At 53.8% G+C, this 17241-nt stretch overlaps 1 protein-coding gene across 1 annotated transcript in view; it reads left to right on the top strand.

Moving 5' to 3' along the window:
• Positions 1-11660: 11660 nt before the first annotated feature.
• NDST1 (N-deacetylase and N-sulfotransferase 1) overlaps positions 11661-17241 on the top strand; it is a 59631-nt gene continuing 54050 nt past the window's right edge. The window contains exon 1 of the mRNA XM_029050220.2: positions 11661-11708. The gene's annotated coding sequence lies outside the window, so the exon portion shown is untranslated. The remainder of the gene's footprint in view (positions 11709-17241) is intronic.

Raw genomic sequence — 17241 nt, 5'->3', positions numbered from 1 at the left:
ATATGACAATAGTAATAATAATAATAATAATAGTATTTATTGAGCTCTTACTATGTGGAGAACACTGTAGTAAGCACTTGGGAGAGTACAATATAACAATAGTAATAATAATAATAATGGTATTTATTGAACACTTACTATGTGGAGAGCACTGTAGTAAGCACTTGGGAGAGTACAATATAACAATAGTAATAATAATAATGGTATTTGTTAAGCACTTACTACGTGCCAAGCACTGTTCTACGTGCTAGGATAGATACAAGGTCATCAGGTTGTCCCACGTGGGGCTCACAGTCTTAATCCTCATTTTCCAGATGAGGTAACTGAGGCACAGAGAAGTGAAGTGACTTGCCCAAAGTCACACAGCCGATAAGCGGCGGAGCTGGGACTAGACACACGACCTCTGTCTCCCAAGCCCGGGCCCTTTCCACTAAGCCAGAACCAGACCCATTCCCAGCCCACGTCAGTGGCAGAGCTGGGATTGCAACCTGGCTCCCTTCCCAAGGGACTCCCAGTCCCAAGGGCTGTACACCAGGCCACGATGACTCCCAGGCCCCCAAGGGAAGAGAATCAGTGGGACCCCAGCAAGCGAATCTGAGCACGCAGCTTCCTCCCCGCTCTATCTCACTCTCCTTTCCCTCCTGTTTGCTGGCCGTGGTTGTTTCTCCAGTTCCTTGGCTGGAAATGGGTCGCCAGCCTGTCGGTCAGTGGGGCGGGCCCGGAGAACCAAGCCAGAGGCTAGGCACCCTCACCGACCCTCTGCTAGCCGAAAACGAATCACCTCGCCTGCCCCAGCCTCCTTCTGTTTGCCTGGCAACCACCTCAGGCCTCAGACCGGCGGGAGAGGGGGCGAGTGGGTGGTGGCCAAGTTTCCCTCCGCTATGGGTGCTTTAAAATCTGTGCTGCTGTTTGAGACTGATATGTGTGTTTTTTATTTTTTTAATGGTATTTGTTAAGTGCTTACTGTGTGTTAAGGCACTGTACTAAACACTGAGATAGATACAAGATAATCAGGTTGGACACATTCCATTTCCCACGTGGGGCTCTCAATTTTAATCCCCATTCTACAGATGAGGTAACTGAGGCATAGAAAAGTGAAGTGACTTACCCAAAGTCATCTGGCAGACAAGCAGCAGAGTCAACATTTGAACCCAGGTCCTCTAACTTCCAGGCCCATGCATTTTCCACTAGGCCACATTGCTTCTCACTAGATCATGAAAGCTGGACAAAAAACCCCACCTGTTTTTGGGGTGCTTTTATTTTGTCCCCCTGGAATTTGCTAAGCACTTACTGTGTGTCAAGCGCTGCCCTTTAGCACTAGGGTAGATACAAGATAATCAGGTCAAACACGATCCCTGTCTTACGCAGTGATTACAGTCTAAATAGGAGGGAGAAAAAGTATTTCATCCCCATTTTACATTTGAGGAAACTGAGGCACAGAGAAATTAACTGGCCCAAAGTGTGTGTGTCAAGGTCTGGTAGTTTTCTGAGTTCCCAATTGCCCTCAGCTCCAGGAGCTGTGGGAGTGGGGACTGAGGGTAAGGATGGAAGGGAATGGTGTTCCTGGGGGAGGAATCTGTGGAGATTCATTCATTCATTCAATCAATCGTAATCATTGCTTACTGTGTGCAGAGCACTGTACTAAGTGCTTGGAATGTACAATTCGGCAACAGATAGAGACGATCCCTGCCCAACGACGGGCTCACAGTCTAAAAAGGGAAGACAGCAAAACAAAACAAGTAGTCAGGCATCAATACCATCAACATAGATAAATAGAATCATAGGTATATACACATCATTAATAAAATAAATGCAGCTGGGTGGCCATCTGGACCATTTAAGGCTGCATAGGCAGGCTTTCTGTCATCCTGTCCTCTGTCCACTGCCGATACGGACCAGATGCTTTTGATTTCGGCAGTGAGCCTCCCTCGGCCATGGCTCCTGCTGCCTTGGGCAAATCATTAGCCTCCATGGCTCCAATGTGGCACTAGAGTTCGCATGACCCCGGGAGAGCGACGTGTTGCCTCTGGAGCAAGTGGGGCAGGTGGAGGAGTCAGGGGTCCCCCCACTGAGGAGATACTCCAGGGTCAGCCACACTCGGGCTCGCTTCCACCCAGTGGCGCCTGGGATGTCAATGGCTTCACCGTGTGTCCGGGAAACCCATCACATCCCAGGGATCTCCTTGTCTGGAATTTGTGACTATGTCCCCTGCCCTTCTGACCCACCACTTCCACCCTCTGCCCTTCACAACTCTGATCCACTTCACGGGCTGGGAAGCGGAGGTGGCCCAGGTCTTCCACACTGTTCCCTGCCGACATCTCAGGTGCCGTAGTGGAGGCAGTGCGGGCAGCGGAAAGATCCATCCAGGTGCCCCGGATGCACTAGAGTGGGCAGCTGGAGCCCGGGAGGTACCTGGCGTTCCTGGGACTAGCTTTTCTCGATTCCCTTCTCCACCAACCCAACGAGATGCTTGCCCGCTTGGACTCCGGGCAGGCCTGGTCAGGGAATGGCCCCAGGGAGGGCAGTGGCCCATCAGCAGGGAGGAGACCGGGAACAAAGGCAGCTCTCCAGGTGAAGCAGAGGGCCAAACTACTGCTATGTTATAATATAATTCTGGCATTTGTTAAGAACTTACTATGCGCCAGGCACTGTACTAAGGACTGGGATACAGGCAAATCAGGTTGGACACAGTGTCTGTCCCACATGGCGCTCACAGTCTTGCTCCCCATTTACAGATGAGGTAACTGAGGCACAGAGAAGTGAAGTGACTGCTTGAGGTCACTCAGCAGACAAGTGGCAGAGCTGGGATTAGACCCCAGCTCCTTCTGACTCCCAGGCCTGTGCTCTATCCACTAAGCCATGCTGCTTTGCCATATCATGGGCAAAGGTGGCTTAGAGAAGGGCGGCCAGACCTCAGGAGCCCCTCAGCCTGGGTTCAGAGTAGCTCTTTGCGTCATCAAACAGCATCGTTTTGAAGGCTTTGTCAAATGGGGGGTGGGGGTGGGGGCGTGCCAGGGGTGGGAAGGGCCATAGGCAAGGTTAGAGGAAGCTAGCTCTGAAGCTGGGAACTTTTTAAGTGTGTTGGGATTTATTTGGAACCCTCAGTGGATAACATTTTGATTTGCCTGAGGGTGAGAGTAGGTGAAACAACAGGTCTGCCCCAGGTCTGCCCCTAACCCTGGTAGGAAGTCAAACTCCCCCGCTCAACCCCACCCGATGCCCTCAGTGCTGTTCTGCCCTTTCCCCACCCCCAGCCCGGTCCATTCCCTTCCCCGCAACCCACCGACCCCCCGTCATTCATTCATTCATTCAGTTGTATTTACTGAGCACTTACTGTGTGCAGAGCACTGTACTGAGTGCTTGGGAAAGTACAATGCAACAATAAACAGTGACATTCCCTGCCCACAGGGAGCTCACAATCTAGAGGGCCTCCACATCCTCTGGTCACGGTTGAGAGTCTGGGCTGCCCTAGAAGGTGAGCAGAGAGGCCCGCTGAGAGCAGCAGTCGTAATGATGATATTTGTCAAGCGCTTACTGTGTGCCATGCACTGTTCTAAGTGCTAGGGGAGATGTGAGATAATCGGGTTGGACACAGAGGGCTCACAGCCTTAACCCCCATTTTACAGATGAGGGAACTGAGGCACCGAGAAGTTAGTAACTTGCCCAAGGTCACACGGCAGACACGTGGCAGAACCGGGATAAGCAGAACCATGACCTTCTGACTCCCAGGCCTGTGCTCTGTCTACTACGCCAGCAGTAACTTGGACTTTAGAGGGACCCCAGAGGCAGTCTCACTGCAAGCCCCCCACCCCAGGATCCCCCTGCCTTAGGACTTGGGTCCCCAGGGGTCCTGCAGGGAGAGGAGAGGAGCAAGGCAGGCAGGCGAGTTGGTTCAACGCTGCCGCCTCCCCACCCCCACCAAGCCCTTGGAATGAAGGGAATTTCTGCGCGTGCCGGAGCAGATCTCAGTGGGCAGAGTCCGGCGGATGGTGGCGACATCCTGAGCCGTCTCCCCGGCCCAGTTGGAGGAGGGCGGACACCCAAGAGCTCTGGCTCGGCCAGGTGGATACCCGGAGGGGAGACGTGACCATTCGTTGGCTTGACGGACTTGACACCGGAGACTCACGGGCCTCCCCGGGAGAAAGGTAAAGGGGTTCTCCTCTGGGAGAGCTGCTGCTTGGGTGCAGCCTGTCTGCCCTGCTCAGGATGCGGGGATAGAGGGCATCCCAACAGGCCCAGCTCTAGAACAGCTGGGAGGAGAAGAGGCATCGGGGGATGTCAGAGAACGGGGCCTTCAGACACATTCCAGGGGCCGGCTCGGAGAACCCTTCAGCTAGGAGATTAGCACATAACTCGGGCTAATCCGCCGCAGCCTGGTGTGCCACACAGGCCGCGATGAAACTTTTCCTTCTGCCAATTTGAGGATGCAGCTGTGGCTGGGGAGGGGCCAGGGGAGGGGGAGGATAAAGTCTGATGCCTCCACCACCGCCAGACGGTTGAAAAATAGCACAGTAGTGGAATTGCTCTTTCTATCCAGAATGTCCCCTGCACAATCCGGTCTCCAGTTTCCTAGGCTTTTTGTCCCAGCTCTGCTTTCCCGTTCACGGGGAAGATTGGCCAGGGGTGTTTTGGACCAAAGAGCTGAGTCCTCCGCCAGCAACGATCGGTGCTTTTCCAATAGAGGGAGGTCTTAGCGGGTGAAACGGTCCCAACCGGGGGACACAAACTAAACTTTCGGATGGCCAGAGGACCTGCCACAATCAGGTGACTTTGGAGAGCCCTTGTATTACTGGTGTTCTCGTCCTGGGTATGGACAGTTTCGGTAGTCTTGTTTGTGGAGCGTCTACAGGCCGGGAATCCTTGGAGAAGGCAAAGCCTGTGGGAGGGTGCTGATCTCTTCTCCAGATAATTGCACGCTTTACTAGGTTCCAGGGTGAGGAAAGCCGGTATTCAGGGCCCTCTGTTTCGCTTCAGGAGAGTGAGCTCGGCACTCCGGGGAGCGGAGGAAAGATACAGTGTCTCTGTTCAAGGGGTTTCTCTCCCAAGAGGCAGGAGAGATATAAATACATAAAATAACTTACAGAGAAACTCATAACATTGACACTTGGGGAGGGGGCGGGAATTTGAAGGGCCTGAGTTATTTCTGGTTTTCTGTTTATCCACTCCTCCCTTCCTCTCCACTGCTGGTCTGCCTCAAGTGGCTCTGGCTTCTTGAAGAAGAGAATGTTGAGGAGGGATGCAAAGAAAAGAGGAAGGGCCTAGGCAAGGTGGAGGTAGGAGATAGGGCCTAAGCGAGGGAGAGACGGGAAGGTAGGGCCTAGGCAGGGGAGAGGAGGAAAAGTAAGGCCTAGGCAAGGGAGAGGAGAGAAGGTAGGGCCTGGTGGGGGGGTTGGGGGGGGAAGTTTGTCAGGGAAGAGGAGGGAGGGGGGCCTAGGCACGGGAGAGGAGAAAGGTAAGGAGTATGCAGGGAGGGAGGAAGGGAGGGTCTAGGCAGGGGAGAGAAGGGAGGTGGGGCTAGGCAGTGGAGAGGAGCGAGGGAAGAGAAGAAGAGAGTGGAAACAGGAGGGCAGCAGGAGGGATGCGAATGATGGGCAGGACTCAAGAGAAAGAGGGCCTTTGGAGACAATATAGATCGAAGATGAGTGAAGGTGAACAGTGCAGCGATGGAAATGGAGGAAAAGCTCAGCTCCGGTACCTCCCAACTTTACCAGGAGACAGTTCATTTAATAAAATGCAAATGATTTGGGATTCCTCTCCTGGAGATGAGAAGTTGCTGGGGTGGAATGGTGGAGGCCCACCGGGGTGGCTGAGGATTTGAATATGCCAGAAAAGGGATGAGGAGATAGTGCAACACCTCAGAGGAGGGGAATGGTGTGGAACCCACCATCAGCGGAGAATCTGACCTCCCTGGGCACCAGTGAGCAGGGCCCGGGGAGATCGGAACGCGGACAGCTTCGTGAACTCTGAGGTTCCATCGCTCCACCTGGGTGGCTGGAGCTCCTCTTAAGCGTCCGGCTTCTGAGGTGGTTCTCTGTGCCTCAGTCTCCACATCTATAAAATGGGGATAAAATGATCTGTACTTCCTTCCACTTAGATGGTGGGACTGGGCCTTTTTTTATGGTCTTTGTTAAGCGCTTACTATGTGCCAGGAACTGTTCTAAGCGCTGGGTTAGATACAAGCAAATGGGGTTGGGCACAGTCCCTGTTCCACATGGGGCTCACAGTCTTAGTCCCCATTTTAGAGATGAGGTACCTGAGGCCCAGAGAAGTGAAGTGACTTGCCCAAAGTCCCACAGCAGACAAGTGGCGGATCCGGGACTAGAACCCACATCCTTCTGACTCTCAGGCCTGTGCTCTATCCACTAGACCACATTGCTTCTCTGCGTACCATGTGATTATTCTTCATCTATCCCGGCGCTTAGCAAGGTGCTTGGCATATAGTAAGTGCTTAACAAATACCACAGTTCTACTTCATATTAGTGGCTCTTCTTGCGCCGTGCTCGAACAGGAGATTCTGTAGGAAGTTTCTAGCAGAACCAAGAACTTCTGTTCATTCAGGCCTTCTTCGGGAAGGGCTTGACATAGCAGTGGCAACAGGTGGCCTCGGTGGTTCCCCTCCAGTTGAGCCCCAAGGAAGAGCCGGCGCCTGGGAGAGATGTCGAGTCTTCACCCCTCTCCCCCCGACTCATACCCCAGTGGCGGGGGCCATCCCATCTCGTCCTGCCCAAGCAGCAGCAGCCCCTTCCAAACATCTGGACTTTTAAGAAGCTGTGCGCGGCCCAGCTGGGGCCGTGGAAAATCTAAAAATGTCTCTCTTAGATGGCATTATATCTTTAATTGTTTTTCTGTAGTCAAATCCCCTCTCCCCCATCTTCTCTGATCCTCCATCTTTGTCTACCAACTTTCCTGTTTTATAATTTCCCAAGCGCTCTGCACATAGTAAACGCTCAGTAAATACCCTTGATTGATCTGTTTTGTTCCCCATAGGCGTACCAGTGCTTTGCCCATCTTGGACACTCAAAGGGTAGCGATGCATGAGTAACTGGCATAGTCAGGGTAGCTACTGGGCCTCCTCTGCCTGTCCTGCCCAGGTTGTGATCTGGCCCGGGCTGGGCAAGCTCACCCAGCACCAGCCCAGTTGCAATTAGACAGAGCAGCAGGGTTGGTTCTGGCGAAATTGGCCCAACCTTGGCTGGCTCTCCGCCGGGGTAGCTGGGTGGAAGTGGTGTGGGAGATCCCGGGTTCTAATCTCTGCCCCGCCGCTTGTCTGCTGTGTGACTTTAGACAAGTTACTTGACTTCTCTGTGCCTCAGTTAGCTCATCTGTAAAATGAGGAGTAATACTGTGAGTCCCATGTGGAACATGGACTGCGTCCAACCTGATAAGCTTGTATCTACCCCAGTGCTTAATACAGTGCCTGGCACATAGTAAGCGCTTAACAAATGCAAAAAAAAAAAAAAGGCTGTGGAGAAGGAGCGGGTAGTGGAGGTAGGCGAGCTTACCCACCGCCCACCCCTTTTGCCTCCTTCTCCATTTTCCATTCTCCTTCTTCTCGTTTTCTTCACTTCCCTTTATTTTTCTTCACTCTCCTACTCCCTCTCTTTACTTTCTCTGGACCTTCCCTCCCACCACCCAAGTTCTGGCCTCCTGATTTAGAAAGGAAGAATGGCATCTTGTCCCTCCCCATGAGAAGTTAACCCTCTAATAAAGAGACAAGATAGGTACATAGATAGACAGTGAATTCACGGTAGGTTCATAATAATAGCAATAATAATTGTGGTATTTGTTAAATCCTGACGATGTGCCAAACGCTGTACTAAGCACTGGGGGAAATAGATACAGTATAATCAGATCAGATATAGACCTTGTCCCTTGGGGGCTCACAGTCCAAGGGAGAGGGAAAAATCTGTATTTAATCCCCATTTGACAGATGAGGAGACTGAGGCACAGAGAAGTTAAGTGACTTGCCCAAGGTCACGTTGCAGCCAAGTGCCCGGGATTACCTGGCCTCCTCAGGTTTCCTGACTTCCTGTCCTAGGCTCTTTCCACTGGGTCAGCCGGCTTCTTACAGAAGATACATTACACAAACAGCGGCGATGTAAAATCTGCAGACACGAGGTTACTGGAGTCTAAAAGGGGTTAAGCTGTAAAAAGAAATCAATCGGTGGCATTTATCGAATATTTACTTGTGCAGAGCACTGTACTCAACGTTTGGGGCAGAACAACACTCTGCCCACAAGCAGTTTACAATCCAGCTGTGGTTCCAGGGGCTGGACAAGAGTCAGGTACCCAGAGTCTCAGATACAGAGGGCCGGCAGGGGGAATCAAGGTATGTCCCAAAGGCTTGATGCTGTTCAGAGCAAACTGATCAGGCCCAGTCCTCACGCTCCTTAGGGTCTGAAAATGTCAGTTCTGATCTCGGCCAGTGAGTGAAGGGAAATGCAAGACACACAGGCAACCCAGAGGCAGTTATTTGTCCCTCCTCATCTCCAGGCAGGGACCACCTTGGATCACAGGTAGCCTTGACTCATCAGAGACCACTTCTGATCCCGATGGCCTCTGGCCAGTGGGAGATTCTCTCCAACAGGAGACTGACTTTGATCAGAGAACCCCCGTGTTGAATCTGGGTCCACAGTTGATGCCTGGAGGAGATGGAAGCTCCTACTGGCCCTGTTGGAGGTTGGGTAGATTTGTGAGCAAATCAGGAGGCAATAACCAGCGTCCAGTCTCTCACCTAAAATGCCCTGCCTGCCCTAACTCCAACTGAGATGCTCCAACCCTTCTTCGACAAATTGGCAAGAAGGACCAGCATCAATTCCCCTAAACTCATTGTGGGTAGGGGTTGTGTCAGTTTACCGTACTCTCCAAACGCTCAGTACAGTGCTCTAAACACGATAAGCGCTCGATAAATACGATTGGATGAATGAATTTTATTCACCCCCCCTCCCCGCCCCACAGCACTTACGTACATATCTGTAATTTATGAGTTAATTTAACCTTAAGTACTTATTTATTTATATTGGTGTCTCCCCCTCTAGACTGTAAGCTTGTTGTGGGCAGGGAATGTGGGTGCTATGTCATCATATCGTACTCTCCCAAGTGCTCTGCACACAGTAAGCACTCAGTAAATATGATCGATTGATTAATTGACCGAGCTGACTAATGAATTAGGTGTCATCGGCGCCACTGGGCACTCACCGATTCCACGGTATAGTTTCACCCTGGCACCGGGTTTTGCCCCGTACAGACCCAGCCGCAGACAGCCCCGCCACACACGGAGAGACGATTTAACAGCCAGAGCACGGGCTAAAACTAAATAAATATTTACATTCGACAGACCTCGAGTGTGTGTGGTTTTTGTGTTGTGGAAAGTGGGTTGTTTGTCTGGCTTAGGTAGACAATCACCCCGCCACTCCCAATCAGGGAAGGCTTCCTAGAGGGGCTGGGCTTTCAGATACCGTGTGGATGGGTGAGACTGGGGCATCTCGGTCCTTCGGGAGGTGGTTGGGCAAGAAGGACGTGCTTATGGCCAAAGCAAGCACCCAAGAGGGGTCATTCGGAGAAAAAGGAATAATTTGGGAGGCGTTGTGGAGGATAGACAGTTTTAGAACATTCAAAGCAGGGAAAGGGTCTACCAACTCTTGTATCGCACTCTCCCCAGGGCTTAGGACGGTGCTCTCACACAGTGAAGCGATCAATAAATACCATCGATGGGTTGATTTTACAGATAATCTCTTCTCCGAGATAGGGAGGGAAAGGGATGTTTCTCCCCATTTCGCAGATGGGGAGGGGTAATGCCTTGCCCGGGGTGGGGGTGGGGGTCACCCAGGGGTGGAACCGGGCAGCGTGGCTCAGTGGAAAGAGCACGGGCTTTGGAGTCAGGGCTCATGAGTTCGAATCCCAGCTCTGCCACTTGTCGGCTGTGTGACTGTGGGCGAGTCACTTAACTTCTCTGTGCCTCAGTTCCCTCATCCGTAAAATGGGGATTAAGACTGTGAGCCCCACGTGGGACAACCTGATTCCCCTGTGTCTACCCCAGCGCTTAGAACAGTGCTCGGCACATAGTAAGCGCTTAACGAATACCGACATTATTATTAACTGGGGAAAGAATCCAATTCAGCATTCCAACCACGTGACCCGACCCAGTTCTCTCCAATTTTGATGGGGGTAACTGTTGCTCGCTGATATCATTGGCTGGGCTCTGCGGGTGCTGTTTTGCTTTCCTTCTTCCTCACTTTACTCTTTGGCTTTGCAGCAGGTTGGAGTTTCTGCTCCTCTTTATGGGTTGATGTTATTTTTTTTTTATCTCTCTCCTGCTCTTCCCTCTGCCCATCAGGTCCGGCTTCAGTCACTCCATTTTTCCTCTTTTCCCCCCGCCCCATTCACACGTCCAGATCACTTTAACTGTTTTCCTGCCAGTATCCGGGCGACTGGCTCCGGTTTAACCCAGCCTTTGCTATTTTCATTTCTTCTCTTATCTTTCCTGCTTTCTTCCCCAGTGACCTTCCCAAACGACACCGGTTTGTTTTTCGGCGGTTCGGCTGTTTTTCCCACATCGGTCTGACTTCTGACCTCGGCCTGAATCTCTCTCTCGTCCACAGGGCTGGACTCCCCCCACCCCCATTTCCCTAGCCCCCCAAGATCCCGACCTCCCCCCGTTCATCATTCCTTCAGTCATATTTATTGAGCGCTCACTGTGTGCAGAGCACTGTCCTAAGCGCTTGGGCGACAGATAGAGACAATCCCCAGCCAACGGTTCAAGGCACGGGGAAACGAAGGTCCCGGGTCACTGCCACTCCAGATTCCGACCCAGAATCAATCCGGATTCGGAGAATCAGGTCCAACGTCAGATCAGGATCAAAGATCTCAGAATCCCAACCGGGATCCGGGATCGATCCCTGGGGGTTGGTTTTTTTCGGTTTTATTTTGGGTGGGTTTTTGTTTTTTTAAACGGAACCCAGAAAGGCTTAGCAGGCGAAAATCGGGCCCAGTTGACATCCCATTGTGTTTAAAGGCCACACCCCAAGGTCGCGCCCCCCGGTAGACCCCCGACGAGAAGCCCCCTCCCCCCCCCCCAACCCCCAGCTCCAGTCCCAGCCCCCTGCCCACCATTCATTCATCCGATCGAGCGCTGCCTGGGTGCGGAGCCCTGTCCTAAGCGCTCGGAATGTCCAATTCGGCAACAGAGAGGGACCGGTCCTGCCCAACGACGGGTAGGGGACTCGGGGGGGGCAGAGTAATCATAACGGTGGTGTCGATTAAGCGCTTAGGGTGGGGACGGCTGGACTGAGCGCTGGGGTGGGTGCAGGCCAATCGGGTGGGGGGGGAGGGGCCGGTGGAGGACCGGTCGGGGGAGGAGGGAGGAGGAGGAGGAGGAGGAGGAGGAGGAGGAGCCGGCGGCGGCGGCGGCGGCTGCGGCGTGGAGCGGGGGTGGGAGCGGGGCGGCGCGGCCTGGGAAGGGTTAAGCGGGCTGGGGTTGGGGCCGGGGCCGGGGTTGGGCCCGGGGCCGGTGGCAGAAGGGCCCGGGGCCGGTGGCGGTTTGCAGAGGGGCCGGGGCCTTCTGCCAAGCCGTGGCCGCCGGTGCATGCCCGGAGGTCGCAGCTCTGCAGCCGGGGCCCGGGGAAGCCGCCCCCCACCCCCGTCCCCCGACCCCCGGGACCCTCCTCGGCCTCCCCCCAGCCGGCACCCGGGACCCGGACCGGCCGCAGGTAAGGACCGGCCCCGCCGGGAGGATGGCAGAGGAGGGGGCGCACGGAAGATCTCAGCGCCCGGGAGCCTTGCAGGCCGCGGTCGCCCACCGGCCACCCCGGACCCCCCACCTTGCCGAGGCCGAGCCCCCCGGGGGAGACAAAGGAAGGCCGAGGGGCCGTTGGCGGGGGGGCATCTCCGGGGAGCGGGGCGGGAGGGACGGGGGCAGGCCAGCCGGAGGTCACAGATAATGTCACTTGCGAGGAATGCCCCCTCCCCCCACCCACCCCCTCCCCCCTCCCTCCAGAACAGGGAAAACTTTTGTCCTATGTGGGAGGTTTGAACCCGTGTGTCCCCGCTTGGTGAAAATGGAAGAGGCTCTTGTGTTCATGTGGCGCAACCGGTTTTCTTCGAGTGGTGTTCCCTTTGGAAGGGACACGGGGAGAGGGATTGAATGATTTCTGCCCCTCCTCCCCTCCCCCCCGCCGATTCATCCGAAATGGAAGGAAGTCGGGGGGCGGGAAGAGATCTGGGAACCCCCTCCCGGTCGGGATTTTGGCGAGATTTGGCAGGGGTCGGGGAGAGTTTCCTGGATGGGTTCCTGTTGATTTGGTTCGACCGGTCAACAAGTATCGATTGGGCCCGGCCGGGCTTGGCAGCCCGTGTTAAATCCGGCAGCAGCTGGGCTTCACCCTAGAGGTGGCTACGCGACAGGGGACGGCGGCGACACCCCCCCTCCCGGTGTCCCACTCCGTCTCCTCCTCTTTCCCCCTCGCCACATGTCCTCACGCTCCCCCCCACCACAACCCGCGGGCCCCGGTTGAGCCAGATTCAATTTAGTCGATCTCTCCAAAAAGGTGTCCGATGTGGAAGGAAGGAGAGAGGTGCTAAGGGTTGTGATTGTCGAGGTTCGATCGACAAACTAAACAGTTTTAGAAATGCTAATGGTGCCAGTGGTCGCGGCCTGCGTATCTCTGTTGACTCCTATTTGAGGCAAAGTGATGGCTTTATAAGTAGGAGTTTTCACAACAGCTTGGATGAGTAAATATTACCGCTCACCCGGCCAGAGAGGGAGAGAGATCCCTCTCCAGTCCCTCCCCTGTTGCCCCTTTCACTCTCAGGAGGGCCACCCGGCCGGATCGGCTCGGTCACCCCGTTTATGTAGTTGGGGGAAAGAGAGGACCTTTGGCCGAAAAGATCAGCCACGAGACGGGATTCCCCGGTCTTTGCTCAGCACCTCTAGTCACGGCCATTTACAGTCGCGGGCGGGGGGTGGGTGTTGGACCGGAGCCCAGGTCCGGTCCCTCGGGCCCTCCGCTTTGGGCTCCGGGGGATCCTCGGGCCCGAGCGAGGAGCCGGGAGAAGATCGGAGCCCCGGGGACTCGGAGCGAGCCCGGCAGAAGTCCCTGCTGGCATCCCGCGAGGGGCAGGATCCCGACTGCCCAACCTCTCGGCGCACTGCAGAGAGAGGTAGTATTTATGGGGGTCTGCGCTACCGAGGCACCCAGGTGAATGCGATGAGAGCGGCTCTCACGGCCAAAGCAGGGGAATATCGGGCCTGGGTGGGGAGGGCCTGCTTTCAGGCTTCTGGCCCAGATTGATCCCCTCTCTGGTTTTTTTAACCTACGGTTTCTCTCTCCACCTCTAAACATCTCAGATTCTTTGAGTACCGCTCTCCTCCCAGTAACCGTCAGTACTATCGACCCCCCCCCCCCCCCGCTCCACTAACTGATGATATTACTGACGTCAAAGAGCGTTTATCAAGTGCCCGTCTGCCCACAGTGAGTGACCCCCGTCCCCAGTCCGTAGGAAGTTACAGTCCTCTTGCTCTCTCCCCCTCAAAATGTCCATCCCCACCAGCTTCTACTGTCCCTGAGGGATCCTGGCAGGAACTTCTGCAGAGCTTGGCTATTCCCAAGGCTCCCGTCGGGAACTGCCGGTTCAGGTGGAGAGAGCCGGGGCCTAGGTGTGACAAGACCTGAGTCCTCCGCAGGCACGTCACCAAAGACAAGTCTCTGAACTCTTTTCTGTCTCAGTTCCCCATTTTGCTTTCTGGGCAGAGCACAACTCTCTCCCTCTCTATTGATTACTCTGTGGAAGGAAGGATTGCTGTGCTGTGGAGCGAGTACTGTGAATGCCCTAGGAGTGAAAGGTAAAATAGTTGCAAGGTGGTAGTGAAGTAAATAAAGTGAATAAGTCAGTGACTGCTAGGAGCCTCCATCCATGAGATTTTATTTTAATGGTGTTTGTTAAGCACTTACTCTGTACCAAACACCGTTCTAAGCGCTGGGGTAGATACATGTTAATTTGGTCAGACACAGTACCTGGGGCTCACAGACTAAGTAGAGATAGATGTTTAATGTGGGGGAATCAGAGCCGGCGGCCTGGCTGGGCCGTTCCCACCCGAGAGGTCACAGTCTTGAGAAAGTAAGCTTGAGATCGGGTGGGCAGGCCACTAGGGCAAGGGCACGAGGTGGAGATGGAGTGTGGGATGTGAATAATAATAATAATAATGTTGGTATTTGTTAAGCGCTTACTATGTGCAGAGCACTGTTCTAAGCGCTGGGATAGATACAGGGTAATCAGGTTGTCCCATGTGAGGCTCACAATCTTAATCCCCATTTTACAGATGAGGTAACTGAGGCACCAAGAAGTGAAGTGACTTGCCCACAATCACACAGCTAAGTGGCAGAGCTGGGGTTCGAACCCATGACCTCTGACTCCCAAGCCCGGACTCTTTCCACTGAGCCACACTGAATAGGAGTCTGGAGTAGAAGATGGAGGAGAGGATGGAGAGGAGTGGAGAGGCGATGGGATTGAGTTGTCCCCAGGGATGGGATTGAACTGTCCCCAGGGAGACTCCCCAACTCAGAAAGTCACAGTATTAGAGAGGTGGAAAGGAGTCCTGCGTACCGTCTCTCTAGACACGGTGGTGGCCCCCGCGCTTCCCACGTGGTCTCCCTTCCAAGGACCAGCCAGGTCTGGGCCTCCTTATTCAGCTAGGATGGGCTCTGGGAAAAGAGACCGAAGGAATGAAGCTTGAGGGATCAGGAATCTGTAGGAGAGAGGTGACCCTGGCCTTGCAGATCTGCTGTCTGACTTCATGGTGGTTAATGGGTTCCCACTCTCCCGGCCACTGCGTCCAGGTGACGCAAGCTCCTGCTGAGAGAGGCTCATGACTTAATGTTTCTTGGCATCCCAAACCGTCCCAGAAATCCTCTGCTTATGGTAAGGGAAGAGTGGAAGTATTGAGGAGCACCTCTCTACACTGCTCTCACAACTCTCTGAGACGGGTAGGGGTCCTTGCTAGGAAGGAGGGTTGGGGCCGCGTGAAGGAAGCGAGGTGAGGTACCCTTTACAATGGGCAGTTTCTCGACTGCAACCATTCTACTTCTCCCCCACTTCTAGCGTATTCCTGTTTTGGTGGCTGGGCCTCTGCCCCTGAGTCTTTCTGTTCTTCTGGGGACCGAAATCCTCCTGCAGAAAAAGTTTACAACCCCAGTGGATGGAAAACTCCCTGAGGTCAGGGATTCCCGGTGTCTCCACCTGTTAGTCTATGCTCCCAAGTGCCCAGTACATTGCTCTGCACACATTTAGGCTCTCAGGAAACCCCACTGGTGACGATGATGGAGGCCATAATGCCTCCTGGAATCCTCTGGCTTGGCTGGCCAGAATTCCCCGCCTCCACCAGCGTGCCTGTCAGGGTTTTCCCACTTTGTAACTTCCCACTCTTCGTTCTTCCCTCCTTTCATCTTTTTCCTCTGGGATTAATCCAAGGGAAGGAGCTAGCACTAAATAATGTGTAGCACCTCCCACCCCTCCACTCCTCCTCCCGCAGCCTCAGGGTTTGCTGCTGGTCAAGGGACTTGGCTTCACTCTGTCAAAGGTGACCCGTTCAGAAATCAACACGTCACCCGTCCCGAGCCCGCTCCCCGTCTGGAGCAGGAGACTCGGGCACACGGCCCGACCGCCTGTGTGTCCTAGTTTGGGAGAAGCCTAAATTTAAAGCACTGGAGGGAAAACAAGGATAGTAGCAAGGGGATCCTGGCCACCAACCTTGCAAGCCCTGTCGTTTCCAGAAATGTTTCTGCACCCTGGCTATTCTCATCTGCTTCTAAAGGCTCACTACTAGTAGTAAGTACTGCCGGCGATGGTGGTATTAATTCAATGCCTTGTACTGTGCATTGTCCTTAAGAAGTACAATAGAAGCACGAGAGAGTTTCCTACTCTCTGCTTCTCATTTTCTCCTCTCTCCCCGCTGATCTCTTGCTCACGCCCTCCCTCCTGCCCAGAACTCCCTCCCCCTTCCCCTCTAGCAGGCCACTACCCTTCCCATCTTCAGGGCCCATTTGAAATCAGATCAGAACACACACACACACGTTTATCATTTCCCCCTCAATCTATAATTTATGTCTATCTCAGCCACCAGTGTGTAAACTCCTTGAAGGCAGGGATCATGTCTGTTAACTCTACAGTACTCTCCCAAATGTTTAATTCAATACTCTGCACAGGATACGGGGCTCAGTAAATCCCACTGATTGGGTTGTACCCAAGCAGTTTACATCCCAAGGGAAGAGACAGATCTGGAAATATCCACCAGCAGTGGAATCGGAATAAATAAATCTCAACGGCTGAGGGAGCACCAGCTTCTCTCTGCAGCCCAAAGGGAGAGTCTCCAGACCCATAAAGTCACAGCAACAGGGAGGTGGAAGGGAGTCCAGCCTCTCATCTCTGTAAACCGGGTGATAGCACCTGTCCAGAAGGAGATTTTCCCCACCCCTCAAACCAAGCAGAGTATTTTCACTTTCTTCAGGGCCTGCCGCCTGGCTCTCATTTGATCCTGGGCATGTGACCCGGTGCTTAATTTCGTTTTACCCTTGGTCTTCAATAAAATGGCCCGGAACTGGGAGCTTGGCCGGCGCTGGGGGAGAACCACTGAGGAAATCAAAAATGGGTCCTAAGATGATTTCTCAGTCCCTCTAAGTGGGCAGTGAGATGGGGGTGATGAGAAGGAAGGAAACTACCAGGAGGAGCTGGTGGGTGCAAGGGGAGGGGAGGTGAGGAAGCTATGAGAAAACAGTTTGCGTGAACTCCACTGGAGCAGCTCCAGAGTCCCCCGTAGGAGAACGAGCCGCCCCAGAGCCCCTGCAGTGAGTCCGAGAGGGCTCGAGCCTGAGCCCCGTCCAGCTGAGCTCTGTTTCTTTCCGGCCTTAGCGAGGCAAGTCCTGTTGGACACCACCCTTGCAGTTAGCCACTTGCCCAGGATGAGTGGTGATTTGAGCTCGAAAAGATTCCTGACCCTCTGGATTGAACTCCTTGGAGAAGGCTAGACTAGCAAAAAGGGGTCAAGGTAAGTCTCTTGGGCCAGTCTGCAAGGCTTTTTCATTAATCAGTGGTATTCATTAAGCACCTCTTATGTGCAGAGCACTGTACTAAACGCTTGAGAGAGCAAAGTACAGTAGAATTAGCAGACACTTTCCTTGCCCAGAGTAAGTTTCATGCCGCTGAGGGTCTTGGGGGCTGGGAAGCCATAAGTGTTCAGTGTCAAGAGAT

The sequence above is a fragment of the Ornithorhynchus anatinus genome, chromosome X1, assembly GCF_004115215.2.
Source record: "Ornithorhynchus anatinus isolate Pmale09 chromosome X1, mOrnAna1.pri.v4, whole genome shotgun sequence".
NCBI lineage: Eukaryota > Metazoa > Chordata > Mammalia > Monotremata > Ornithorhynchidae > Ornithorhynchus > Ornithorhynchus anatinus.
Note: the sequence above shows the minus strand (reverse complement) of the source record. Positions and strands in the feature narration are given on the sequence as shown.